The sequence below is a fragment of the Protopterus annectens genome, chromosome 10.part0, assembly GCF_019279795.1.
Source record: "Protopterus annectens isolate FY-2018-M chromosome 10.part0, PAN1.0, whole genome shotgun sequence".
Lineage (NCBI taxonomy): Eukaryota > Metazoa > Chordata > Ceratodontiformes > Protopteridae > Protopterus > Protopterus annectens.
This window is the reverse complement of record NC_056744.1, coordinates 1,557,010,275-1,557,037,919: the sequence shown is the minus strand read 5'-3', so window position 1 is coordinate 1,557,037,919 and position 27,645 is coordinate 1,557,010,275. Positions and strand designations below refer to the sequence as shown.

At 40.7% G+C, this 27,645-nt stretch overlaps 1 protein-coding gene across 5 annotated transcripts in view; it reads right to left on the bottom strand.

The window, feature by feature from the left end:
- Positions 1-27,645, bottom strand: part of LOC122813727 — a 422,056-nt gene that overhangs the window by 352,748 nt on the left and 41,663 nt on the right. The gene's annotated exons all lie outside the window — the stretch shown is intronic.

The window sequence follows — 27,645 nt, the reverse complement described above, 5'->3', positions numbered from 1 at the left end:
TGTTGGGTTTGTCCTTAGAGAAGCCCTGTCCAGATGGAAAATAATAAAAGGTTCCACAGCCATTAATGCCTGTAACTCTGAGACTCTTCTTGCTGAAGTTATTGCTAGGAGCAGAGCTGTTTTCCATGATAAGAACTTTATGTCGGCTGCATTGGCTGGCTCAAAAGGAGGCAGTGTGAGCTTTTCCAAGACAAAATTGAGGTCCCATGTAGGTACTGCTGCTCTCCTTGGAGGTCTTATGTTTTTGGCCCCTCTGAGGTACTGCCTCAGCAGTGGATGTGAAAAAATAGGTGGGTCCATGTTGTAGTGAGCTGAAATGGCAGAAGCATGGATCTTAATTGATGAGAAGGATAGGCCTTTGTCCAGCATCTCAGTTAGGTATTGTAAAATCTGAGGAATATTTGGTACAAGTGTGTCAATTCCTTGTGCCTGGTTCCAAGCACAGAATCTCTTCCATTTTTCTGCATAAGATTTTCTGGTGCTGGGCCTCCTGGTCTCCAAAATAACATCCATAACTGCTTTAGACAGAGGTGTGCCCTGAATGGTTATAATATCTGCCATTCAGCCAGATTTAGTGTTCTGAGTTGGCTGCGCAGGATCGGATTGTTTTGTTGGGTCAGTAGATGAGGAATTTGAGGTAACGTCCAGGCTGGGCCTTGAGACAAGTTCTTTAGGATTGGATACCAGTGCTGGCGTGGCCAGTCTGGGGCAATCAGTATCATTTTTGGCTTCTCTTGTCTGACCTTTAGGAGTACCTTGGGGAGGAGAGGCAGAGGAGGAAAGGCATAAACTGTAAGGGTTTTCCAGCTGAATGATAGAGCATCCACTTTCCATGCTTGTTCGTGTTAAGTCCTTGAGCAGAATCTCTGTAATTGGCAGTTGTGAGGGGAGGCAAATACATCTATGTCTGGGCATCCCCATTTCCTTGTTATCATGCTGAAGACTTGTGGATCTAGTTTTCACTCGTGAGGGTCCATGAGGTTTCTGCTTAGTTTGTCTGCCAGAGTATTTGTTTTTCCTGACAGGAATTGTGCTTCCAGGTGCAGTTGATAAGTCAATGCAGTGTTCCACAACGTCATGGCTTGTCTGCAGAGGGGGTAGGAATGAGTAACACGTGACTGTAGTATTGTCCGTTTTTATCAGTTGTTCTGGATGGAGTAATTCCTTGAAGGCTGTCGGGGCATTCTGTACAGCTAGCATTTCTTTTTGATTGATATGAAGATGCATTTGGCTTGCGGGCCATGTGCCTTGAATACATTTTCCTGCCATGTGGGCCCCCCAGGCATAATCTGATGCATCTGTGGTTAGTGTCTGCCTGGCTGTGGGTAAGGTGAATGGCTGTCCCTTGTTGTGGTGACAGGCCTGTGCCCACCATTGAAACTCCTGTTGCAGGCAGGGAATGAGAGTAATTATTTTTTCCAGGCTGTGGCAATGTTGAGTCCAAACACTTTTTAGGTACCATTGTAGCTTCCTCATATGCAGTCTTGCATATGGAATTAGCAGAATGCAGGATGCCACGAAGCCCAAAGCCTGCAGAATTTTTTTTGCAGATAACTGGGTCTTTGTTGCCATACTTTTGAAGTATGAAGTCAGTTGCCTTTGTTTGTCTGGCGTGAAATGAGCCATCTGGGTAGTTGTATTTAAGCTTGCACCCAGGAATATTATCTCTTGAGAGGGTACTACTTTTGATTTCTTTTCATTTACTGTGTACTCTAGGCAAATTAGTAATCTTTTTACAAACGCCAAATGCTTTAGTAGAATGTCTTTGTTCTCTGCTTGAATAAGGCAGTTGTCCAAGTAGGGATATATTTAAATTCCTCTTTGTCTGCAAAATGCAATTACTGGTGCCAGGCATTTTGAGAGGCGCAGTAGATAAGCCAAAGAGCAGTGCAGAGAATTGGTAGTGCATTGAACCAGCTATGAATCTGAGGTATCTTCTGCAAGATTGTCTGATTGGGACATGCAGGTATGCCTCTGAGGTCCAACTTTACAAGCCAAGCCTTCTTGCCCAGCATGGGCAGAAGCTGCTGCGGAGTCAACATTTTGAATTTTGGAACGTCCAGAAAAGTGTTTAGAATAGAGAGGTCCAGAATTGGTCTCCAAGCTTTGTCCTTTCTGGGTACTAAGAAAAGTCTCGAGTAAAATCCTTGTCCCTGCTCTTGCTGTGGTACTGGTTTAATAGCCCTCATGTCCATGAGAGATGAAACTTGTTTTTGTGCCTCGGCCCACTGATTGTGTGGCAGGTCTGGCATACCTTTTGCCTTTGGAAGGGTGTGAAAGTGGAACCTGTAGCCCTGAGAGACTATGTTTAAGACCCATTTGTCCTGGGTGATTATGTGCCAATTTTGTGAAAAAAAAGTGCTAGCTTTCCCCCTAAGGGTGCTGCCGAAAGAAAAGTGCTTGGCATTGGCAGAGGAAAGTCATTGGGAATGTTTCCTATATGGCTGTGATTTGTTTCTCCGCTTATGGAGGTAGTAGCACCCCACTGTTTGGGCCTATATGAGCCCTGGGGTTGTTGTCTGCCTCTAGGGCGTCTGTATCTGCCTCTTTGTGGTCTGTCTGACACTGGAAAGGACCAATTCTCAGAAGGTCAGTTCCTGCTAAATCTGGGAGGTTGTACCTGTAAGAAATCCTTTACTGTCTGCATATATTTTGCTTTATCCTCCATTTTCTTCAACACCTCTTCTGTCTTAACACCAAACAAAGTATCATGCTGTAATGGAGCATCCAATAATTTTGCTTTAACATGATCAGGCAGATTCTGTTCCTAACCAAGCATGCCTTCTAATAACAGAACCTGTAACAGCGGCCCTACAAGAGGCCTCCAGTGAAACAAAACCACATTGCAAAGTATGCTTTCCCACTTGTTCAGCTGCATGCAATAAATCCTGCATTTCCTTGTTTTCAGAACATTCAGAATTTGTCAACATTTTCTGCTTTAGCAGTGACATTAAGTATTGCTGATGTTTAAGCATATGAAACTGACAATTTAAAGCCCTTACAGCCAAGGTAGCAGAAGTGTAAACTTTTTTCCCCCATCTGTCCAGTGACCTAGAATCCCTATCCGAGGGAACAGGGTTTTTAGCTGTAGAGGCCTTGACCACTTTGGGACCCTGAGATATTGTTTCTGGGTCAGCAACAGGGTTTTTATAAAGAAATTTATGAGAGTCTGGAACGCTGTAGTATATGTCTGGCTTAACAGGTGCAGGAGGCAAAGAGTCAGGAGACAGGCCGGACTCTGAGATTACATCCTCTACAATGTCTAGAACATGTGGAACAGCAAGAGGTCTATGCTGGGGAAGTAGAAGAAAGTCTCTGAGCCTTTTCTTTGATTCTGAGTAATCCTGGCTCTCCCAGTGGAAATTCTCCCTCATAGTATGCAGGGTTTCCGCAAAAGAATAATCCTCAGGAGGAGAAGCTGAAGGGATAGATTCTTCAGCATCAGAATCCTTATAGGGAGGCAGAGAGTATTCCTGTTCTGAAGAGGAGTCGGAGGAAATGGAAACCTGATCAGAGGAGTCATATTCTGTGTCTTGCCTAGGCCTCTTATCAGCAGGGGGATGGGAACCCCTAATCAAAGTAATTAGGTCTTCGGCCATTTTAAGCATCTGTTTTTTAGGCATGGAAGTCTGTCCAGGAGAATGCTGTACTTGTTTCTTTGTCTTTAAAGCTGTTTTAGTCTTTGTCTTGGAAGCTGAGGTTGGCTTAACATATTACTGTGTAGGTCTGAAAACACCCTCAGAAGCCGATGCCTGCTCAGCGGCTCCAGACCCACCTGAGGGAATAGTTTCCGAGTGTCCAATACCTTGAGTATCCAGAGGCCTAGCTGTCTCCACGTGGGAGTCGGTAGCGGCCTGTGGCTCTGAGGTAGTGGGCGTCAGGGGCTGCGAAAGTGCCTCACTGAGAACCGGCGAACCAACAGCTGGCCTAGCGGAGGCCTCGTCGTTGGTTTTGGACCTCGGATTCCTGTCCTTTTCCTTGCGCTTTTTATAAACTCCGGTCGTCAACTGTTCCAACGGCATTGTATAATTAAACTTTTGGCCAAAGTAATGAAAGGCAAAATCGTACCGACGCTTAATAGTGCGTTGGTTAAATCTAGCACAAAACCGACAGCTAGCAACGTCATGGTCAGGGCCTAGGCAAGGAATACAGTAAGAATGAAAACCCTTATGAGGTATTTACTTCCCACAAGAAATACAATTGTTAACTTTTTCTGACATCGGTCTGGAGCAAGAAAAAAGTTTCCCCAACGGGGTACTTAGCTTTATTGAAGACTTCGGATCTGAAATTAGTTTTGAAAATCTCAGGAGTCGGCCGACCGGCACTTGCGAACTGCTTTTGCTTCGGGCACCGCGCGGCAAGAAAGACTGAAGAAAATTGCGTTGGCTGCATCTTGTATACCCCTGGCGCACTGACATCAGGGAAGAGGCGACAGCAACAGATGCTGGACCAGGACTTTGGAATTCAGGCCGACTGCGAGTAGCCTGCCAGCAGGATAAAACCAAGTGTAATGACTGCAACAGTGAAACATGATGAACATCTTACTGATTCACAGCCTTTTCCAACATAACCATGTGTTTCATAGCAAAACAGAGCAATTAGATCAGTCAATGGTTCAAAGACAGCTGTCACCTCTTTTGACATATTTACATACAGTAAGCCACATGACAGTCTAAATGCTAAGCTTCAGCTTTAATTTTTAAATGTTTGTTGTTTATACTACTTGTTTTAAGATGATTTAAATAGGTTCATAGAATAGTACTAGGCTAATCTCCCCCATGGGCCATTTTAAGCCTAGCCAATTACCCTGTGTGGGAACCAAACCCTGCACCTTGTGTATGTAAGGTAAATACCTTAAGCATTATGCCAACCATGCCACATGCAGTATCAAGGATGTCTGCTACAGTTGGAGAAAAGTCAGAAAATATTTGTCCTTGTAATTCTTGTAAAGTAGCAATATACAAAGTGCAGGGGGAAGGGACTATCGATTTATCTTGGACTACAAAAAGATACGGTGAACAAAGTCCTGCAATTTGCCTAGTTTTTTGGTTGCAGCTGTATAGCTTCTTAATATACTGTAAAACAACTCCTGATGCACACAAATGAGGGGCATTTAAAGGACCACTAGTCATGAATTTCTGCACCACTCAAAGCTGCTTGCCGCAAAATAAGTAAGTATTCATTACTAATTTTTTTTTCCATCCCTGTCTGCCCTTATGAAGGCATGGGGGCAGATGAGAGTTTTTTTCCTTTGGAAAACTAAATCTGCCTCAAAATGCAGTACGACAGCCTTGAATGTGAGAAAAAGTAGCCCTACCATTTGTTGTCAGATTAGACTACCATTCACTTACAATGGGAAACCTGAAAAAAAAACTGAGAAGTTTTGGAGTCTGCAGATCAAGTGTCATTGACTGGTCTGCTCTGAGTTTTACCAATGTTGTTCCCACTAATATACTGCACATGTACTACACGTTCTCTGAAAAAAGTTTGCAAAAGTGCCAAGAAGTTACTGAGATAGAGAGACTTTTTACAAAGAGCACTTTTGTTAGTTGCAGTTCCTGACCAAGTTGCGCCTCCCATCTCCCCTCCTTCAATGAGCCAGAACCTCACATTCCCAGCTTGGTTACGTTCAGCTACTTAGTCAACTTTGCATGACAATAGACATCAAACAAGTCACAGCCTGGTGTGCCGCTAAAACTCTTCCTCCATATGTTTCCTTACTCCTGACTTTTGACTAACACTTTCTCAGGAATTAGGAGTTAAAAAACAAAAGAAGAAGAAAATACAACTATCACTCCACAGTTTATGCCAATATATCAATTTCTTAAAATATGCACAGTAATATATTTACTCTGGATTGGTTTCTTGCTGTTCATGTGGTTATTTTTACATAGTAAAGCTATCATAGCATAACCTGAACCATTATGTAATGCCAAGCTGAAAAATGAAATAGTTTTTGTTTCTTCTTAACAACTTCCCAAGCCTCTTATGGGACTCACTAGTTTCTTTTACGATTGCTTCTTGCAGCTTGTCTTAGTCGTACACTTGCAAGCATATCTATCATCCTCTCAGCACAGACTCATGCAGAAAGCTTCCAAATCAGAAAGTTTTCAAAACAGCACTACTACTTATTTAGTAGGCTCACAAATCACGACTACGTGACTTGCCATCCCTTTGATGAAACAGACTTGTAAAGTGCAATAAATGTCATTATTTGTTCATGCAAATACAACACTTTATTTGAAAATCATTATGGATTGTACTACTGTCAGAGCATACATGTATACCAAAAGTAGGGACACTGGGTGGACTTAGACAATGTATATTATATATGGATCCCTATCAGATGACAGAAACTTCATTTGACTGAGACCATAAGACTGAAATTTCAAAATACTGAAAAATCACTTGACTGAAACCCATAATACTGAAATCTTGCAATGCTAAATTTCAACATACTTAATTGCAAAGTGGACGACATAAAACCAGAATAGGCGGGGTCTATATATGTATGTGCGTATGTATATATATATATATATATATATATATATATATATATATATATATATATATATATATAATCTGCATGCACACTCACGCACACACACACATCTATATATGTATATATATTTTTTAAATAAACATACCTTCCCAAATACACGTGTAGAAGAAATATCTTTATGGAAATACAAAGAGCTCATATAATAATATAATATATGTGTATGTATGCTACACACACACACACACACACACACACACACACACACACACACCAGCTAGTCAATGCTCCGTTGAATTCAAGGGGACCTCAATGTCAAAAGCAATGACAATGTTGTCTTTCACAGTTGTTTATGTATTAAATTAGCTCTCCCTGAATCATTCGCCCTTCCTCTCTCAGATTCCCCTCCTTGCCCTCTTCTTCACACCCAATTTCTTTTTCCACAATGATTTGTACAGCTTGTATATACGCAAATGTCATTTTATAGTATTGCATTCACTGTGTATGCCAGAGTCGTACTAACACATACATATATCCCTTTTCAATAAATGGTCTATATTTTTATTTTCAGTTCTATACGGTATATTCAATCTGTCGTCACCACCTCAGATAAAGTTGGAAACAAGCACTATTCAAAAAAGGTATAAAATTAATCTGTTGGGTGGACAGAAAACAGATGAGTACACTCCGTGTACTGGCCATCATACCTCTTTTAACTGTACAGATTTTTGCAGAATGTCCAGATTTTTTCTTCATATTTTTGATCCATGTTTCTTAAAATTGGGTTTTTTCTGTCAAATAGGCAAATCATTGAAGTTAGAAAATGATGAGAGGCATTTGAGTTTCAGGCTTCATATCCTTCAGAAAATTCATGTTAATACAAAAAACCTGTTATTCTATCAACTTTGTAAGCTTGTAAGAGCAATATTTAAAAATTGTTTCTATTTCTGGGTCTTTGTCACCCTATTATTTATGGCCTTGTCCAGATGATTTTGAGAGGTATGCTGGCCATCACTCATTTTTCAAACATGCACTATTATCAAGACATGCCAATAATGGATCCAAACAGGAGTCACCACACGAAAAATCAAGTAGAACTTTCTTTATTGTTACATAAAAACCACACAAGCGCTTTCACGTAGGTTAACTACGCTTCATCAGGTGTAAATGTTAGAAACAAATGAACCATCTTTATACTTGGCTTTTAGGCGGGAAAACCAGATAATCAAAGCACAATTAGATAGCAATTAAGACAACTTGTGTTATATTTAAAAGGGCAATGGTCTATCATTAGGAGAATGGTATGAATACATGTCAAAACCATTCAATGGCAAAAGTTTCAAATGCTCTTTTTATACAATATATTGAGTGTGTAACACATAAATCACAATATCATTAAAAATAAATGCAACACAAAAACATCGTTGTTTAAATGAGTTGAGGCTAGTCAGTACTAGCTTGCAATTAGTTACCACACTCTTGTATATAATGCAATATTCTACACATTCATGCATTATCCCAATAATGTTATATTCCTCTGACATGGAATATACAATAACAGATTAAAATTATTTAATATTTAAAACCAACGAAACCATCGTTTAAAGCTAGATTACCAGACCACATAGCATCTGCATGATTCAAGGAAATAAAGTGCCTCCTCAAAACAATTCAAACTGAGAGAATAACAGTAAGTCCCTCAGACAAACTGAAAGCAGTTGTCAAGTAACCTTCCGTTCTAAGACATTTAAACACCAGATCTCATTCATTAATCTCACTAGCGTAATGACTCTAGCACCCAGCGGCCATTATGATTAAAATTACTCAATGAATAGAAAATTTAAAAACAAAAACAAAGACAAAACATTTACTTTCGAACATTGTTTAGAGGCAAAAACAAAAACATCCAAGTTCAGCAACGTTCATATACAGGAACGACAGACTCTCAAAACCAGTAATTCATTCATATCAGGCTCTCCAAATATTCATCAATCACCTATGAAGCTACCTGCAAACTATGTAGTAACCGTGCCTGGCAAATAAACAACCACCATATCTGGACTTATTAGAAAGCGTGGTTTTGTTACCAGTTAACTAAAAGGTTTAAAACGCCCTCAGTTACAAAACTAATCGGCGTTTAAACTTCATCCGTTAGCATCACTTATCTGGCACCTTCCCAGATGACCAACCAACATTTATAGACTAATAGCAGTAAAAAAGCTGTAATAACAAAAGCTGCTCACCATGCGATGCATCATCCTTGCCATCCGATCAATCCCCATAAACAAAACAAGCCAAAACAAGGCAAGACATGAGCAATCCAACTCAGAGGTGTTCACGATCAGAAGTACTGATAGCCGAAACTGAATACTGAATACTCATACCTCTGACGCTCTCAGCACCTCTGCATCTACCATATATAACTGCAACCAAGATATTTACCAAGAATGCTACCATGTCTAAACTTGTTAAATTCTTAACTACTAAATAAAACAAACTTCCAATACCTAAAACAAATAGTATACAAGATCAACATCAAACAGATATAAACCTAATTCAACTCAACACAAATAACTATTGGAAGTGGAAACACAGCATTGATGCTGTTTACTCATGGGCAAACCATCTAAAAGTATGAAATAAATAATAATTCCATCCGGTCAAAAAATCCAAGGAGTGAATGACCTCAAGGCAATGTCTTTGTTATATAAAGTAAACACACAATATTATTGCTGTTTTATCGTAGTCAGACCATCTAAAATAAACAACAAGTCCATCTGGATCAAAAAATCTAAAAAATGAATAACCTCAAAAAAATCTTTACTATATAGATGGCTACATAGTCATGACCATCAAACTAAAATAAAATAAAAATAATAATATTATCAAAATCTTATAGTATTAATACAAAATATAAAAAATGACATATTGTATAATGAATATATATTAGATGTTCAATATTTCTTTCGATTATCTAAAACAGGTTTAGTGGATACTGAATAATTAATACCTGGGGGTATATGTGCCCTTAATGTAAAAATCCATTTCAATTCTCTAATGGCCAGCTGATTATTGGTATCACCTGCTCTGGGGGGGGATTGCTCATGTCTTGCCTTGTTTTGGCTTGTTTTGTTTATGGGGATTGATCGGATGGCAAGGATGATGCATCGCATGGTGAGCAGCTTTTGTTATTACAGCTTTTTTACTGCTATTAGTCTATAAATGTTGGTTGGTCATCTGGGAAGGTGCCAGATAAGTGATGCTAACGGATGAAGTTTAAACGCCGATTAGTTTTGTAACTGAGGGCGTTTTTAAACCTTTTTAGTTAACTGGTAACAAAACTACGTTTTCTAATAAGTCCAGATATGGTGGTTGTTTATTTGCCAGGCACGGTTACTACATAGTTTGAGGTAGCTTCATAGGTGATTGATGAATATTTGGAGAGCCTGATATGAATGAATTACTGGTTTTGAGAGTCTGTCGTTCCTGTATATGAGCGTTGCTGAACTTGGATGTTTTTGTTTTGCCTCTAAACAATGTTCGAAAGTAAATGTTTTGTCTTTGTTTTGTTTTAAATTTTCTATTCATTGAGTAATTTTTAATCATAATGGCGTTGGGTGCTAGAGTCATTACGTGCTAGTGAGATTAATGAATGAGATCTGGTTTTTAAATGTCTTAGAACGGAAGGTTACTTGACAACTGCTTTCAGTTTGTCTGAGGGACTTACTGTTATTCTCTCAGTTTGAATTGTTTTGAGGAGGCACTTTATTTCCTTGAATCATGCAGATGCTATGTGGTCTGGTAATCTAGCTCTAAGCGATGGTTTCGTTGGTTTTAAATATTAAATAATTTTAATCTGTTATTGTATATTCCATGTCAGAGGAATATAACATTATTGGGATAATGCATGAATGTGTAGAATATTGCATTATATACAAGAGTGTGGTAACTAATTGCAAGCTAGTACTGACTAGCCTCAACTCATTTAAACAACGATGTTTTTGTGTTGCATTTATTTTAATGATATTGTGATTTATGTGTTACACTCAATATATTGTATAAAAGAGCATTTGAAACTTTTGCCATTGAATGGTTTTGACATGTATTCATACCATTCTCCTAATGATAGACCATTGCCCTTTTAAATATAACACAAGTTGTCTTAATTGCTATCTAATTGTGCTTTGATTATCTGGTTTTCCCGCCTAAAAGCCAAGTATAAAGATGGTTCATTTGTTTCTAACATTTACACCTGATGAAGCGTAGTTAACCTACGTGAAAGCGCTTGTGTGGTTTTTATGTAACAATAAAGAAAGTTCTACTTGATTTTTCGTGTGGTGACTCCTGTTTGGATCCATTATTGGCATTTTGGTTTTTCGCTTTCCTAACGGAGTCTTTGTTTTGTGGCTGCAGTTCTTTATATAACTTTATTATCAAGACATGTGAGAACGATGCCTTGGAGTAAGCACATGCATATCAAAAGGCAGAGATGAAGTACAGAGGCAAAGCACCTTGTGGAGGGGTTATATATTAATGAACTTATATGAGCGCACAAGGATTCAAGTTGAAATGAATGTCTGTGAAGGTATTTGATGCAAATAAGATTATAACAGAACACAGCAAAATTTCTTTTGAAGTGCAAGATTGATACCTACTTACTTCAGCAGGAAATACAACAGTCATAAGTCTGAAGTCTGAATGCCTTCAGAAATCATAACGTGTGACGGCAGTTGAATAACAATGACCCAAACTGTTTTCAATAGGAAGGGAGAGGCATAGTAAGGAAATGTTACTGATTACACCTGAAAGGCAGCTGCAAGCACTAGGACTCCTATGTAAATGAGTGTGCTTGATTTTTGAGAGAGACAATAGAAGAACAGGTTTGACAAAAAGGTAATGGGTTGGCAGTTATTTCATAGATAGCACAATTAGGACACCTGTGTGTGTGTGTGTGTGTGTGGGGGGGGGGGGGTCATGCCTATCTGATGTTTTTTAGCTAGACATCACTTCAAAGGAAATAAATAGTACTACCAGACTGGGTCAAGTGGGTGGCCGCTGTGGTGCAGTGGTTAGCATTGTCGCTTCACAAGAGGTTCTCCAGTTTGATCCTCGGCTGGGGTGCCTTCTGTGTGGAGTCTGCATGTTCTCCCTGTGGTCACGTGGATTTCCTCCGGGTGATCCAGTTTCCTCCCACATCCCAAAGACATGCTGTAGGTGGATTGGATGCTCTAAAATTGGTCCTAGGTGTGAGTGCGTGCGTGTGCCTTCCGTGGAGGGTTGGGCACCGGGATGGCAACTCGACATCTTAAAACTCCACTGCCAATCATGAGCGGACGGATGATCCACTGTGGCGACCCCTAACCAGGAAAAGCCGAAAGAAGAAGACCAGACTGGGTCAAGTGTAAGGAAAAACATGTATTTTGCTCAGGTTTTGATTTAAAATACATCATCATTCCACCTGAGAAATGTGTGGATATGTACTTAAACAAACATCATTACCCATAAGAGCAGGTTATATACATTAACAACCCTGAAAAAATGGGCAGTTTTATAGAAATCGATATATGGCTACTTTTACAAGAGCAATCAATATGTCCAAATCAATACATGCAAATCCACTACAATGATTCCAGTGTACCAGGTGGCCCATCGCTTACACAGCAATACGTCAGTCTGCAGTTTCGTAATGGCTATCCATTACACCGTGATGAAGAGATATATATTCATACACAAACCATGTACCAATGAGTCCTGGTGCTTTGTCCACTTCCCCAAAGACCACTGTTGTGTCAGTATGGGGACAAGAACAACCAACAATCTCAGCTTAGTACCTCCTGCCAGCTCTCAACCTCACACTTCGCCAACATGGAGCAGCACATTTTCATCATGTGGAATGAATTAGTAAAATGGCGACCACTTAGTTACACCTTCCACAAAATGGGGACCACTTAGTTACACCTTCCACTAGGATGCTCGTGTGGCAGAAATAGGTCACTCAATACTTATTATTACTTGTTTCGCTGAATTAGTATGATTCAGTACATAGCCGGCCTTAGGCATAGGCCAACTAGGCAGCCACCAAGGTGGCCGCTCTAGCAGGGGTGCTTTTCCAGTATTTATTTGTTTATTTTTAGTAGTGAAGAAATGGTTTCTTTAAAATGTGTTGAATGAATATAAGAAAAACTGAAGAGTAAGACAAACTGTGATAAAAAGGAAGGAAAAAGTAATCTGGATGGTGTAGGTAGACCAGGATGGGGGCATCAGATGGTTAGGGGGGTGCTGTGGAACCATTTTGCCTATGGCGCCAGCTGACCAAAGGCCTGCCCTGATTCAGTAATAATGCCCAGGACAGCAAGGAGTGTAGAACAGACATGTTTAAGGTTTAATTAGTATGCTTCAGAATTATTAGCCAGGGTGATTCCCCAAAAACAAAGACTATTTTAGGCATAATTTAAAGCTCAGTTCAGTAATTTTCCACGGATATTACTAAAATACCAACAGCAGCAACAACAATAACAATGACTTTCACAGCCATGTTCATTTCACCAGTAATAGGTATGAAAGTCTACTGTCCAGCATTACTGTCTATAATCCTCATGTACTTTCACAAAACTACAACCTGTTATGAGGAACAATGGAAATTATGATGCAAAATCTAACATAGTCTGCAAACTCTGGGAGAGATTTCGGAAAAGCACACGTGTCAACTGCAGTGTGTATATATTTTGGTTGCAGCAGTGTGGTTTATTGACACAGTAGTTTTACAAGAACACGTCAATTAATTAAACAATCTTCACAGTACCTATGTACAAAATACTGTCTGGACAAAAATCAGAGAGATTTGATAACTGCAACTTAAAGCTACTTAAAAAGTTAATAGAAAAACAGGTTATGACTCAACATAATGTAGTCAAACTCACTGAATGGGCGTAATAATGAGCTACAACAACAGGTGCAATTTATGCGACAAAATTAGTAAATCTTATTAACAATAATAAACAAAAAACTATTAACTTTGCTGACCAAAACTGATGCAGAAGTCCAACATTGAAACATAAGTGCAGATGCAAATGTAAAGGATAAAGGATTACAGAAAATGTGCAGTGTGAAAGCAGGCAACAGTAGAGGCAGAGGATAATAAGTGAAATAAAGCATCCTTATCAGGCTATATATTATGCTCTTTCCATCTATACTCCACCATCACAGTCCATATTGCTGTGAATGACTTGAGACATACCTCTCTGGACTATATGAAGAGACATGACTAAGCTCTCAGACTATGCGTCTCAGGCAAGTATGTCCCTAGCCTTAAGCAGCATTTTACCTTCACCTAGATGATGCCTCAATACAAACAGAAAATGATTGATTTCAACAATTGGCTTAGATTATGGCGTCATTCTAAAGGGATCCAGTATCTGTCAGCCTGGGCTGACATGATCGACAGACCTCGATGCTTTGCCAGACATTGTCTTCATCTCTCACCTCTGGATTTCAGCTACTGGCTAAGGCTCTTGCCACCACCATAGTGCCTTTTTTAGGCAGTGTCTCAAGAACAAAATTCCCTAAACGTAAAAACTCAATCTAAAAACAACTTCAAGGTTATGCTGCTAAACGCTAGGAGTCTTAACAGGAAACAGCACTCACTGGAAGCAGTCCTCACTTTGGAAGACCCAGACATTTGTGCTGTCATGGAAACCTGGCTCAAGGCTGTGGAGAGCACCCCAGCCATACTGGGTTACACCTTCTTCCACATCTTCGGACCACAAACAAGCCGCGAAAACTAAAGGAAGCGATGCATCAATATTCATTAAAGATAAATACACCTCCAGATTGGTTAAAAAGTATTATATAATACGATCTCTGCAGACACAAAAAACGTGCACGCTGATTGGCTAATCCAACCAGAGTGCACATTGTAAATCCTAAGCAACTAACGAAGAAGTCCAGCCGTTAATGTATCATGCAGCGGTGAATGGAAAACAAGTAAATACATAAACACACCAAATCATCACTCAACCAACTGCAAACATGTAAATAAATACATTGTAAGGCAAAGCTATGCAACCCTAGAAAAAGTGGACATATTCTGGCCGTTAATGCATCATGCAGCGGCGACTGCAAAAGCAAGAAATAATATATTAACACACCAAATCATCACACAACCAACTGCAAACATCTAAATATTGTAATGCAAAGCTACACAACCCTAAAAAAAGCGGAACTATTCCCAATACTAAAATGTGTAAAATACATAAAAACTGTTCCCTATGCTACTAAAACGCACCCCTGAAATATCCGTAACTCACAGTTACATTTTAGCTCTGTCACTGAGCAGAAACCTGCACGCTAATTGGGCAATGCAAGCAGTCTTCATATTGTAAATCAAAAGTAAGTGACAAAGTGACTCCGGCAGTTAACGTAACAAACAGTGCCAACTGGAAATTAAATAAAAAGTACACAAAACATTTCTGTAGCACACCAAGATGCAGAAAACCATTCTACAACAGCAAATCTAATTTTACAAACATTGAAAAAAAAAAGAAAACAGATAACGAGCACTGTAGCAAACAAAACAGCTGAAGCACATACCCAGCTTCCCAACCTACTGTAGTATTAAAAAGCAACATAAACCCTACAGAAACACCTTAACACCAACCACAGCACACGTAGCATGTCTTCTACTACTAGAAACTGTATTTTACAGTTAAAACAAACCAAACACCACCCTCCTTCTTTATGATTACATCCCTTCATAAACGTGCACGAGCCTTCTTAAAGAGAAACACTATAAAGTGACACAGAAAAAACGCCAAAAGGACATACAGAATAAAAGAAATGGAAGTAAACTTCGATAAATATTTGACAACATACCAGAAGCCATGATGAAACAGTCAACAAGCAATGAAGCTCTCCAACTACGAGAATAGGAAGTACTACAACATAAGATGTCCCATAGAGAAGACAACAATGTGAGAACTCATACACTTCAGAAAGGTAAAAAAAACATTTCAAACCTATACCACACAGAAACGTAACACAAGACATGCAGAAAAAACAGCTGAAGAAACAGCAATGCTTGAAATGGAAAAACAAGAAGTACAAGAAAACAGACACAGTGGGCTATAAACATATTTCAAAACTGGCAAAAACAAAACAATTACACCATAGACCTCCACAGTATTACACCAGAAAACTTAAACACAATACTTATTCTACGCTACAGTACGAAACACAAAAGGAAAAGAAAATGTAATAAGTGCATTTGTATCCGTACGTGCAGGACAGATATATAAACAACCCACAATTCAATAGAAAGATTAACATAATTACAGATACACGTCTAACAAATGGAAATAACATATTTAAAATAATTATTAAACATTGAAGAAGATAAGGAAAAGATACAGCAGAACACCACCACCCATTAACAATACAAGAAATAACCCAACTGAGAAACAGCCAAATACTTTCCCCAAACACAGCAGATGGACTTGTCAGAAAAGTCTGGTTTGACATACAGTTATACTTTGCACGACGTGGGAATGAAAGAGTATGATACCTCACAGAAGACAGTTACAATAAAGAAAGATACAAATGACACAGAATATGTAACAAAAAATGTTAACGAACATACAAAAAAAACACAAAGAACATGATGATGTAACAAAACATTTACTAAGAGGATTCATGTTTGAAAATTGCACAGACCCTTTATGTCCTATAAAAAGTTTAAAAAAATACCTACAAAAAAGGCCACCTAATATAAAAGAACTGTTTCTGCACCCAAAAAGACATCCACAACATGTACTTGACAAAATGGAAACATGGTACTCAACACAACCGATGGGAATAAATTATCTTTCAAAAATGTTTCCAGAAATCTGCAAATTAGCAAACCTATCAAAGAGATGCACAAACCACTCCTTAAGAGCAACAGCAGTAACATTACTGTCACAATCAGGGACGGAAGCACGACAAATAATGACATGACGGGACATAAAAGTGAAACATCGCTACAATCATATTATCAACCATCAGTAGAAGAATTCAAAACATGGGGAAAAATAATCTCTGGAACACAACAAGATGCACCAAACAATCCAATAAACGAAGATAACATCAATAATACAACAGACAACGGACCAACAAAAAAAAATGAAACTGCATAACACAGAGCATCCATACCTTGAAAATGAATCAGAAAAACCACAAGACAAACAACAGATGATAAACTATGGAACAATAAACAGCTACAACATAGAAACCCAACAAAATAAGTAAGTAAATTTATACTTGTATACAACTAAAACCATATATCTGCTTATATATATATATATATATATATATATATGTATATATATATATATATATATGTATGTATATATATATATATATATATATATATATATATATATATATATATACACACATATACATAGATACCTATATACAACTAACTATAAACACAATCTCTCATTACAGGTGCTACACTAACAGGAACTCAAGCCAACATCTGAACATAGACAACCATCAAGTCAGAAACTATATAAAAATATAAAAGAAACCACAACACCAAAACATACCAAAACCTTTACAAAGTATATTTACTTATATAATTATTTCCTGACATCTCTTGAAAAATTAATAATAATTTGTATTTAAATAAAAAGACAAATAAAATAAACAATAAACAAACTAAAAGTGTGGACTATTTTATCTCCAACAAAGTGGAAGAATACAAACTAAAGCAAACAAAAACCTAAATAACAACAACACAAACATAACACAACACAAAACAAACACCATTGTATAATAGCAATAACCCACGGCTGGGTGTGGGTAATGCTGGATTTACCCACGGTTGGCTTTGTTTGATCACTCGGGCTTCGCCTTCATGACCAAACCACACCAACCATGGGTAAATCCAGCATTACCCACACCCAGCCGTGGGTTATTGCTACATAATTCCCTGGAGATACTTCAGGTGCAATTAACTGTTGTTAGCACACCTATTCAAGTCATTGCCAGCTACAGGACCCCTCTATGAATCAGGACACCCACTTTGCCTATTTGGATCTACTTGAGTCTATCAACATACATCCGAGCACCATAATTTTGGGTGACTTTAACTACTCATTCATTGACTGAGTAAATTAATCGTGCTCAAACTCACTTGCCCAAAGGTTCCTCGACTTTGTTAACTCCAATGTCCTAGAACAGCTGGTTGACACCCCCACAAGGGGTACCAACATCCTAGATCTGGTGCTTACCAATATGGGGGAACCACTGTAGCACTCCCACTATGATGTCTTTCCTGGTGACATCTGACAAGAAATTAGCCTCATCTGAAGTAATTAGCATGCCTGACCCCCTCCCCCCAACAGAAGCTAAACTAAACTTCTCCAATGCAGATTATAACCTCTTACGGGATGGCATAAATAGCTTCACTGCACCTCCCCCCTCAGATGGAACTGGCAACTATGCTGAGTTCTACACCAATGCTTTATACAAACACCTGTATAACTGCACTGACTCCGCCATACCTGATAGGACCAAAACAAGCTCCTCAAGGAATAGCAAACCTGCCTGGTGGACAACTGCCATTAACAGGCTTTACAATAAGAGGAAGAAATTGCTATCTAAAAGTAAGAGGGACAAAGCCCTAAACTAGAAACACTCCCTCCTCAGCTTACACAAGTGAATAAGACTTCTTGTGCACAAGTGAATAAGACTTCTTGTGAAGTCCTCCAAAGCAAAATATGAACCCAAATTAGCTTCTCAACTGAAGACAACCATAAGGCATTTTTTAGTTACATCCATAACCTAAAAGGAAAGGCCCAGATTTGTGCCGAAGTGGTAGTTAATGACACCACATATACTGAGCCTGTGAACACAGCTAACCTGTTGGCTGACAGGTTCTGTGAAAACTTCACTCCTCTGTCCCCACCACAGAAGCACTGAGCAGCCTTTCTGTCTGATTTGGTGAAGTTTCAGCCAGAAACTAGTAGTCCATTGGTCATTTTGGGCCAATTCCTAGCTCCTTTCAGCCCCCTGCTATAAAACACACTAAACACGCGTTTTTCCAGCTTGTACCAACTCAGCACAGATCCTCGTGGTGGCCTGCAGAGTGATCCAAGCAGCAGAGAGCTAAAAGAGTGACTTTCTACCAGATATAAGTATTTTTGTGGCTTTCCCACTGTTATTAAGCTAGCGACTGCATTTCGCCTGTTTTACTGCTACTTTAAGTGATTTCTGCATTTTACACTTTTTATTGCACTTTAAGTCACTAATTGTTGCAAATTGTTTCTGTAGGCTACACACTAAAGTGCGCTAGCCGATTTACAGCATTTATAGCATTTACTGTCTGTTTTTTTTTTTTCCTTGTCTCTGTAATAAAACAAAAAATCTCTTGTTTTCCCGCCTTACTGAACTAGAGTAGTCCAGTTTCAGAGTTGCTGATCCCTGGGCTTTGTTTTTAGTTCCTGTTACTGATCCATTGCCTTATTAGGGAGGAGGGAAGTTTCTTTGCTTACCAGTGGGAGTGGGAAGCACTGAGCAGCCTTTCTGTCCGATTTGGTGAAGTTTCAGCCAGAAACTAGTAGTCCATTGGTCGTTTTGGGCCAATTCGTAACTCCTTTCAGCGCCCTGCTATAAAACACGCTAAACACGCGTTTTTCCAGCTTGTACCAACTCAGCACAGATCCTCGTGGTGGCCTGCAGAGTGATCCAAGCAGCAGAGAGCTAAAAGAGTGACTTTCTACCAGATATAAGTATTTTTGTGGCTTTCCCACTGTTATTTAAGCTAGCGACTGCATTTCGCCTGTTTTACTGCTACTTTAAGTGATTTCTGCATTTTACACTGTTTATTGCACTTTAAGTTACTAATTGTTGCAAATTGTTTCTGTAGGCTACACACTAAAGTCGCTAGCCGATTTACAGCATTTATAGCATTTACTGTCTGTTTTTTTCCTTGTCTCTGTAATAAAACAAAAAAAATCTCTTGTTTTCCTGCCTTACTGAACTAGAGTAGTCCAGTTTCAGAGTTGCTGATCCCTGGGCTTTGTTTTTAGTTCCTGTTACTGATTCATTGCCTTATTAGGGAGGAGGAAGTTTCTTTGCTTACCAGTGGGAGTGGGAAGCACTGAGCAGCCTTTCTGTCCGATTTGGTGAAGTTTCAGCCAGAAACTAGTAGTCCATTGGTTGTTTTGGGCCAATTCTAGCTCCTTTCAGCCCCTGGTATAAAACACGCTAAACACGCATTTTCCAGCTTGTACCAACTCAGCACAGATCCTCGTGGTGGCCTGCAGAGTGATCCAAGCAGCAGAGAGCTAAAAGAGTGACTTTCTACCAGATATAAGTATTTTTGTGGCTTTCCCACTGTTATTTAAGCTAGCAACTGCATTTAGCCTGTTTTATTGCTACTTTAAGTGATTTCTGCATTTTACACTGTTTATTGCACTTTAAGTTACTAATTGTTGCAAATTGTTTCTGTAGGCTACACACTAAAGTCGCTAGCCGATTTACAGCAATTACTGTCTGTTTTTTCCTTGTCTCTGTAATAAAACAAAAAAATCTCTTGTTTTCCGCCTTACTGAACTAGAGTAGTCCAGTTTCAGAGTTGCTGATCCCTGGGCTTTGTTTTTAGTTCCTGTTACTGATCCATTGCCTTATTAGGAAGGAGGAAGTTTCTTTGCTTACCAGTGGGAGTGGGAAGCACTGAGCGCCTTTTGTCTGATTTGGTGAAGTTTCAGCCAGAAACTAGTAGTCCATTGGTCGTTTTGGGCCAATTCCTAGCTCCTTCAGCCCCTGCTATAAAACACGCTAAGCGTAAGCTGATTTAGCTGAGTTCCACTGTTGCACACAAGAGCGGCGGTTAAACAAGGTTAAACTATTTGGGCCATCTAAATTCCACTCTTCCAATTTTCCCTTAAAACTACCTTCCTCAAGCTGTACTGCTGATCTAACCAGCATATCCTATAACTGAAAAGTTCATCTCTACTTGATTCCCAAGTAGACTATTCTCTATCTGTAAAGCCTAGCACTTACTCCTACAGTACTTGCACCTTGATAAAGCACTCTTATTATAGATAGTACCCCACCAGCTTAAAACCCACTTCCCCCGGAGTCCTTTGAAAGTCTCTTTATCTACTACTTCTAGTATGTCGAGGGATCAGTTGCTAGTGTCCTCTCCAGCTCAACTGGTGAACCTGGGAATATTGAGGCAATGTTACAACTGCCTCATGTACACAGACAATCCTCTCCTTCTCCCACAAAACACAAATACATGCGAGAGATGCAACTATCGGCCAAACTGGAGGCTGAGCTCTCTCAACATAGGACTGGCAAGACCAGACAGGAGGAGAAGGTAACCACACACAATACATACCCAGTCACACATGGTACCATCACAACTTCAAATCATACACATACTCACACAAAGACATACTGGAGGCTCTGATCAAAATTTACCAAAACAGCAGAGGCCACCAAAGCAGACACCCAAACAACTACCACCTCACGACCCAACACATGCAACACATAGACCACACAGTCAGAGTGTCAAACAGTCACAGCCCTTAAGGCCAAACAAAATGCCAGACACACTTGTCATTGGTGATTCCATAGTCAGACACACTGACATCCCGCTCACCAGACTGAGTAAAGAGAAGGTCACAGTAAGCTGCCTGTCAGGCGCTAGAATCCGCCACATAACGCAAGCACTCAGGTCTCTCAACAGCAGGTACAAGTACGACTCAGTCATTGTCCACGCTGGTGACAGCGACCTGAGTCGTATCTCCTCGGACTACATGATAAGGGACATCGAGGAGCTCTCTGATTATGTAGCCCAGGCAGGTATGACCCTGACCTTGAGCAGTATCCTACCTTCACCTAGAATGATGCCACAATACAGTGATAAGATGATCAGCTTTAATAATTGGCTTAAATTCTGGTGTCATTCAAAGGGATCCAATGTCTGTCTGCCTGGGATGACATGCTGGACAAGCCACGCTGCTTCAAGGGACGGCTTGCACCTGTCACCCTGGGCTTCCGGATATTGGCAAAGGCTCTTGCCACCCCCATAGTGCCTTTTTAGGCAAGGCTCAAATTCTAAACCTACCACCCTAGAACACCAAAAGGAAAAAACTAAGGGTAATGCTGCTCAATGCCAGAAGTCTCAATCTCAAGATGCACGCACTCGAGGCCCTTCTCAATATGGAGAACATCGATGTCTGTGCTGTGACAGAAACCTGGTTCAAGGCTCCTGAGAGCACCCCAGCACTAACAGGTTTCACCTCATATCATGCGTTCCGGCCCCAAAATCCGGACAACACCAAGAAAGGAGGGGTGTCCATATTCATAAAGGACACCCACACCTCAAGGTTGGTGGCAACGCATGATGCATCGGAGACCATCCAGGTGCAATTAACCATAGGCAAGACTGCTCTGCAATTTGTAGCATGTTACAGGCCACCCTCTCAAACTCAGGAACCTCACATGGCCTTCCTGAAAACATTGGAGGGATAAATGTATCTCCAAACACCATCATACTAGGTGACTTTAACTACCCTAATATAGACTGGGAACACTACTCAAGCCCGAACACTCTAACCCAAAGGTTCCTGGAGTTCATAAACTCAAATGCCATGGAACAACTAGTCACCATCCCCACAAGAGGAGAAAACATACTTGATCTCATCATCACGAACATGGGATCAAAATGTTCAACACCGAAGTATACCCCTCACTGGTGAGATCAGATCATAAACTAATCTCGCTGGAGGTCCTCATCCCGCCCCACCTGAAACAAAAAGACCACAGTGAAAAACTTCTCAAAAGCCGATTTCACACTTCTAAAAACTAGTGTGGTCTCCTTTAAGGCCCCTGAGCCAGTGGTAAACATTACTCAAACCGCTGAATCACTTACAAATGCCTTCTACCAGCACCTACAGGACTGCATGGATCAGGCAATCCCAAACAAAACTAAGACTCTCTGTACCAAAGGCAAGCGTCCAGTCTGGTGGACCCCAGCCATAAACAAGCTCTACAACAAAAGGAGGAAGCTACTACAAGATAGAGCAAAATCCTTGAAAGGTAAGACACCTTTGATCATTATAAGTAAAAACTAAGAGCTCTCATAAAATCATCCAAGGCAAATTTTGAGAGAAAAATCGCCAAGGACTCTAAAGAGAATCATAAGGCCTTCTTTAGCTATGTTAGAAACCTAGGAGGAAACTCCCAGATATGCTCAGAATTAGTTCAAAATGATGTGAAAATTACTGAACCTACACACATTGCCAACATACTGGCTGACAGGTTCAGTGCAAACTTCTCCCCTCTCCCCCAAAAGCAGAGATTGCTCTTCCAGAGGATTGTAGCCCCAAACATCTCCAACGCCCAGGTGAGAACTGCCCTCACTAAGGCAAAAACACAGCATCCATGGGACCGGATGGTGTCCCCGGCTGTGTGCTTCATGAACTCAATGAGGAATTAAACCCACAGTTAGGACAGCTGTTTAATCTTAGCCTCACCTCAGGATACGTACCCAAGGAGTGGTGCACGGCGACTGTGGTCCCACTTCATAAGGGCGGTGCCTCCACAGACCCTGGAAATTACCGCCCCATTAGCTTGACAAGCCTTATCTGCAAAGCCATGGAGAGGATCATAATGGAACATAAATAAAGACATAGGGAACTTGCAGACTTTGGATCCAACTCAGTTTGGCTTTGTCAAAGGCAGATCCTGCCTCTTAAACTTGGTTGACTTTTTCGAGACAGTCACCAAGGCCATTGATGAGGAAAGGCAGTCCATACAGCCTACCTCGACCTGGCAAAGGCCTTCGACACAATACCCCACTCAGGTATCATCGAAAAACTCATCAGCTTGAATGTAAACCCATACATCACAAGATGGGTTGCAAACTGGCTAAGTGACAGAACCCACAGGGTCAGAGTTGCTGGAGCCATGTCAGACTCAAAGCCTGTCACAAGTGGTGTCCCACAGGGCTCAGTCCTGGGTCCACTCTTGTTCGGCATCTACTTTTCTGAAGTACAAGCAAACACAGGAGGGTTATGGCTGACAAAGTTTGCAGATGACTGCAAACTGGGCGCCATAGTCGAAAACACATCTGACACAGATATCCTCCAGAAGGGCCTCACAGAAATGGATAACTGGTGCCAGAGCCATGGCCTGAAGTTAAACGCCAAAAATGCATAGTCATACCCTTTGGGAAAAACAAGGCTACCCTAGCTAACATTTAGGTGGCAATCCACTGAGCAGAGAAAAAGACAGCAGAGATCTGGGGACCCAGGTTGGCAGTAGCCATTCGTTTGACACTCATGTTGCTAAAGTAGTTAGGAAAACCTTCTATATCACCCACCTGATCAAGAAGTCATTCACATCTACATCAAGGGAGGTCATCGTCCCCTGTACTCATCACTTATTAGACCTATGATTGAGTACAATGCCCGTTCGGAATGTATCTGACCAGACACCTGCTGCAGCTTGAAAGGCCCCAAAAGTTCCTCACCAAAAGGATAAAGGGTCTCAAAAATATGTCTTATGCTGCCCGACTGAAAGAACTCCAGCTCTATTCAGTCTCATACCGCTTGCTCAGAGGTGACCTGTGCCTGACATATAAGGCCATGTCAAACCCAGATTTGATGAATATGCTTCACCTCAAAAAATCTAGATCCCTCAGAACCACAAGGGCGGGAGACTTAAACCTTGACACGGTTATAAATAGAACGTGCTGGAGGGACAGATTCATCACCCAGAGACTCCCTATGCTGTGGAACAAAATCCCGGTACATGTGAGGCAGAGCACCTCTCTGGTCTTGTTCAAGAGGAATCTTGACCAATGGATGGGAGATTGCAGATATACCCCAGGGATTACATCAGCGTCACTGCTTGACAGAGGCACAGCAAAATGATAGGCATAGTTTTTATTCAAACTAAAGGGGTGGCGAAAGCCACATAACTATGGGCTAGGCTTATAAATGCCCTTGGGCAGATAGCCTAGTATGAACCTATGAACCTATGAACCTATATACCCTATGACATCTCTACCACCTGCCTCCTACCTTGTAACTCTACAGAGCAGGTCATAAACACCCTCTCTAAGTCCAAAAATACAGCATCTATTTAGACCTGATAACATCCAAGGCCGAGTCCTACATGGGCTCCAACAAAAATTAGCAAAACCATCGGGTACTCTTTCAATCATAGTCTAAACACTCCAAATAAAAATCCACGAATACAGCAACATGGCTTCAGCTAGATAAGAAACTTTAATATTGACAAAACACACAGAGAAAAAAGGTGGTGCATGCACTGATCCTGGGAACTATAGACCTATTAGCCTGACTAGCCTTATCTGCAAGGCTATGAAGTGAATCATCATGGACCTTATCAACAAAGATAAACACTTAACCCTACTCAGTTTGGATTTTTCAAAGGGAAATCATGCCTGTTAAGCATGGTGGACTTCTTTGAGACAGTCATCAAGGCCCTGGACAAGGGTAAATTTGTGCATATAGCCTATCTAGACTTAGCCAAGGCGTTTGACACTATCCCCCACTCAGGCATCATTGACAAACTCACCCAGCTAGACATCAGCCCTTATATCGTTAGATGGGTCGCTAACCTGCTATTTAATAGAAATGATATAGTTAAAATAGGGGAATCCAACAGCAGACCTGTAACCAGTGGTGTTCCACAGGGATCAGTCCTGGGACATCTACTATTAGGAATCTATTTCTCCGAAGTGCAAGCTTAAACTAAAGATCTGTCAATGACAAAGTTTGCTGATGACTGCAAACTGGGAGCGGTCACAGAATCTCGAAATTATGTCAATATCCTACAAGAGGGTCTTACACAAACAAAGGATTGGTGACAAGTCATGGTCTTAAACTCAATGTAACAAATATGTATTAATCATCCCTTTCCTTACAGGCGATCATCTTGCTAACGGGCACATCAAAAGCAGCACCTTAAGTACGCACTCAGTGGTGAGAATCCTTGGCACACAGGTTGAAAACAACCTTAGCTTTGACTACTATGTCTCCACAATGGTAAGAAGGGCATTCTATATTGCCCGCCTCATCAGTAAGGGCACTGGCTCCAGAAAAAAAGGAGGTTATAACCTCCTTGCACTCTTCCCTCATCAGGCCAATAATTGAGTACAACGCCCCTTTCGGTATGCACCTTTCCATGCACCTGCAGCAATTGGAGAGATCACAAAGGTTCCTCCCAAGGAAAATTCAAGGTCTTCAGCATCTGTCCAAAGTTAACAGTCTGAAATCACTGTCACTTTATTCTGTTTCACACAGACTTCTCAAGAGGCAATCTCTGCCTTGCATACAAGGCAATCTCTGACCCTGCTTTATTGGAAATGCTGCATCTCTGTAAGTCAAATGGTACATGGGTTACTTGCTCTAATGTGACATTAACAGAACCTGCTTGAAGAACAGATTTGTCGCCCAGACATTACCACACCTTTGGAACAGACACCCACTTCATGTCGAACAGAGCTATATGCTCAGAATGTGGTCAACATTTACAAGCTCATGCTAGTGTGTCAGTGATGCTACAAACAGGTTTTTAGGCAATTCTGGGCATATCTAGGAAAAAAAAGTAAGCATAGGGAACTCCACCCCTGTAAAAGAGGTATATGCTTAACAAAAGACTAAAAAAGAAAAAAAATAACAGCAACGTTCAAGCAATAAAATTATTCGTTATTCTTCTTCTTCTTCTTCTTTTGGCTGCTCCTGTTAGGGGTCCCCACAGCAGATCAACTGTTTCCATTTCTTCCTGTCCTCTGCATCTTGCTCCATCACACCAACCATCTGCATATCCTCTCTCACCACATCCATAAACCTTATCTTAGGCCTCCCTCTTTTCTTGTTACCTGGCAGCTTCATCCTTAGCATCTTTTTCCCAATATACTCTGCATCCCTCCTCAGCACATGTCCAAACCAACGTAATCTTGCCTCTCTGGGTTTGTCTCCAAACCTTCCAACCTGGGCTGACCCTCTAATATACTTATTCCTAATCCTGTCCATCCTCGTCACACCCAGTGCAAATCTTAACATCTTCAACTCTGCCTCGTCAAGCTCTGAATCCTGCCTTTTTGTCAATGCCACTGTCTCCAACCCATATAACATAGCTGGTCTCACTACCCTCTTGCAGACCTTCCCTTTCACTCCTACTGGTACTAGTCTGTCACAAATCACTCCTGACACTCTTCTCTACCCACTCCATCCTGCCTGTACGCTCTTCTTCACCTCTCTTCCACACTCACCATTACTCTAAACTGTTGATCCCAAGTACTTAAACTCATGCACCTTCGCCACCTCTACTCCCTGCATCCTCACCATTCCTCTACCCTCCCTCTCATTCACACACATATATTCTTAGTCCTGCTGACCTTCATTCCTCTTCTCTCTAGAGCATATCTCCACCTCTCCAGGGTCTCCTCCACCTGTTCCCTACTCTCACTACAGATCACAATGTCATCTGCAAACATCATAGTCCACGGGGACTCCTATCAGATCTCGTCTGTCAACCTGTCCATCACCATTGCAAATAAGAAAGGGCTCAGAGCTGATCCTTGATGTAATCCCACTTCCACCTTAAACGCATCCGTCACTCCCACCGCAGACCTCACCACTGTCACACTACCCTCGTACATATCCTGTACCACTCTTACATACTTTTCTGACACTCCCGACTTCCTCACACAATACCACAACTCCTCTCTAGACACCCTGTCATATGCTTTCTCTAAATCCACAAAGACACAATGCAACTCTTTCTGACCATCTCTGTACTTCTCCATCAACACTCTCAGAGCAAACATCGCATCTGTAGTGCTCTTTCCTGGCATGAAACCACACTGCTGATCACTAATCATCACCTCCCTTCTTAACCTAGCTTCCACTACTCTTTCCCATAACTTCATGCTGTGACTGATCAGTTTAATCCCTCTGTGGTTACTACAGCTCTGCACAAAACCCTTATTCTTAAAAATTGGTACCAAAACACTTTTTCTCCATTCCTCAGGCATCCTCTCACTTTCCAAGATTTCATTAAACAATCTAGTTAAAAACTCCACTGCCATTTCACCTAAACACCTCCATGCTTCCACA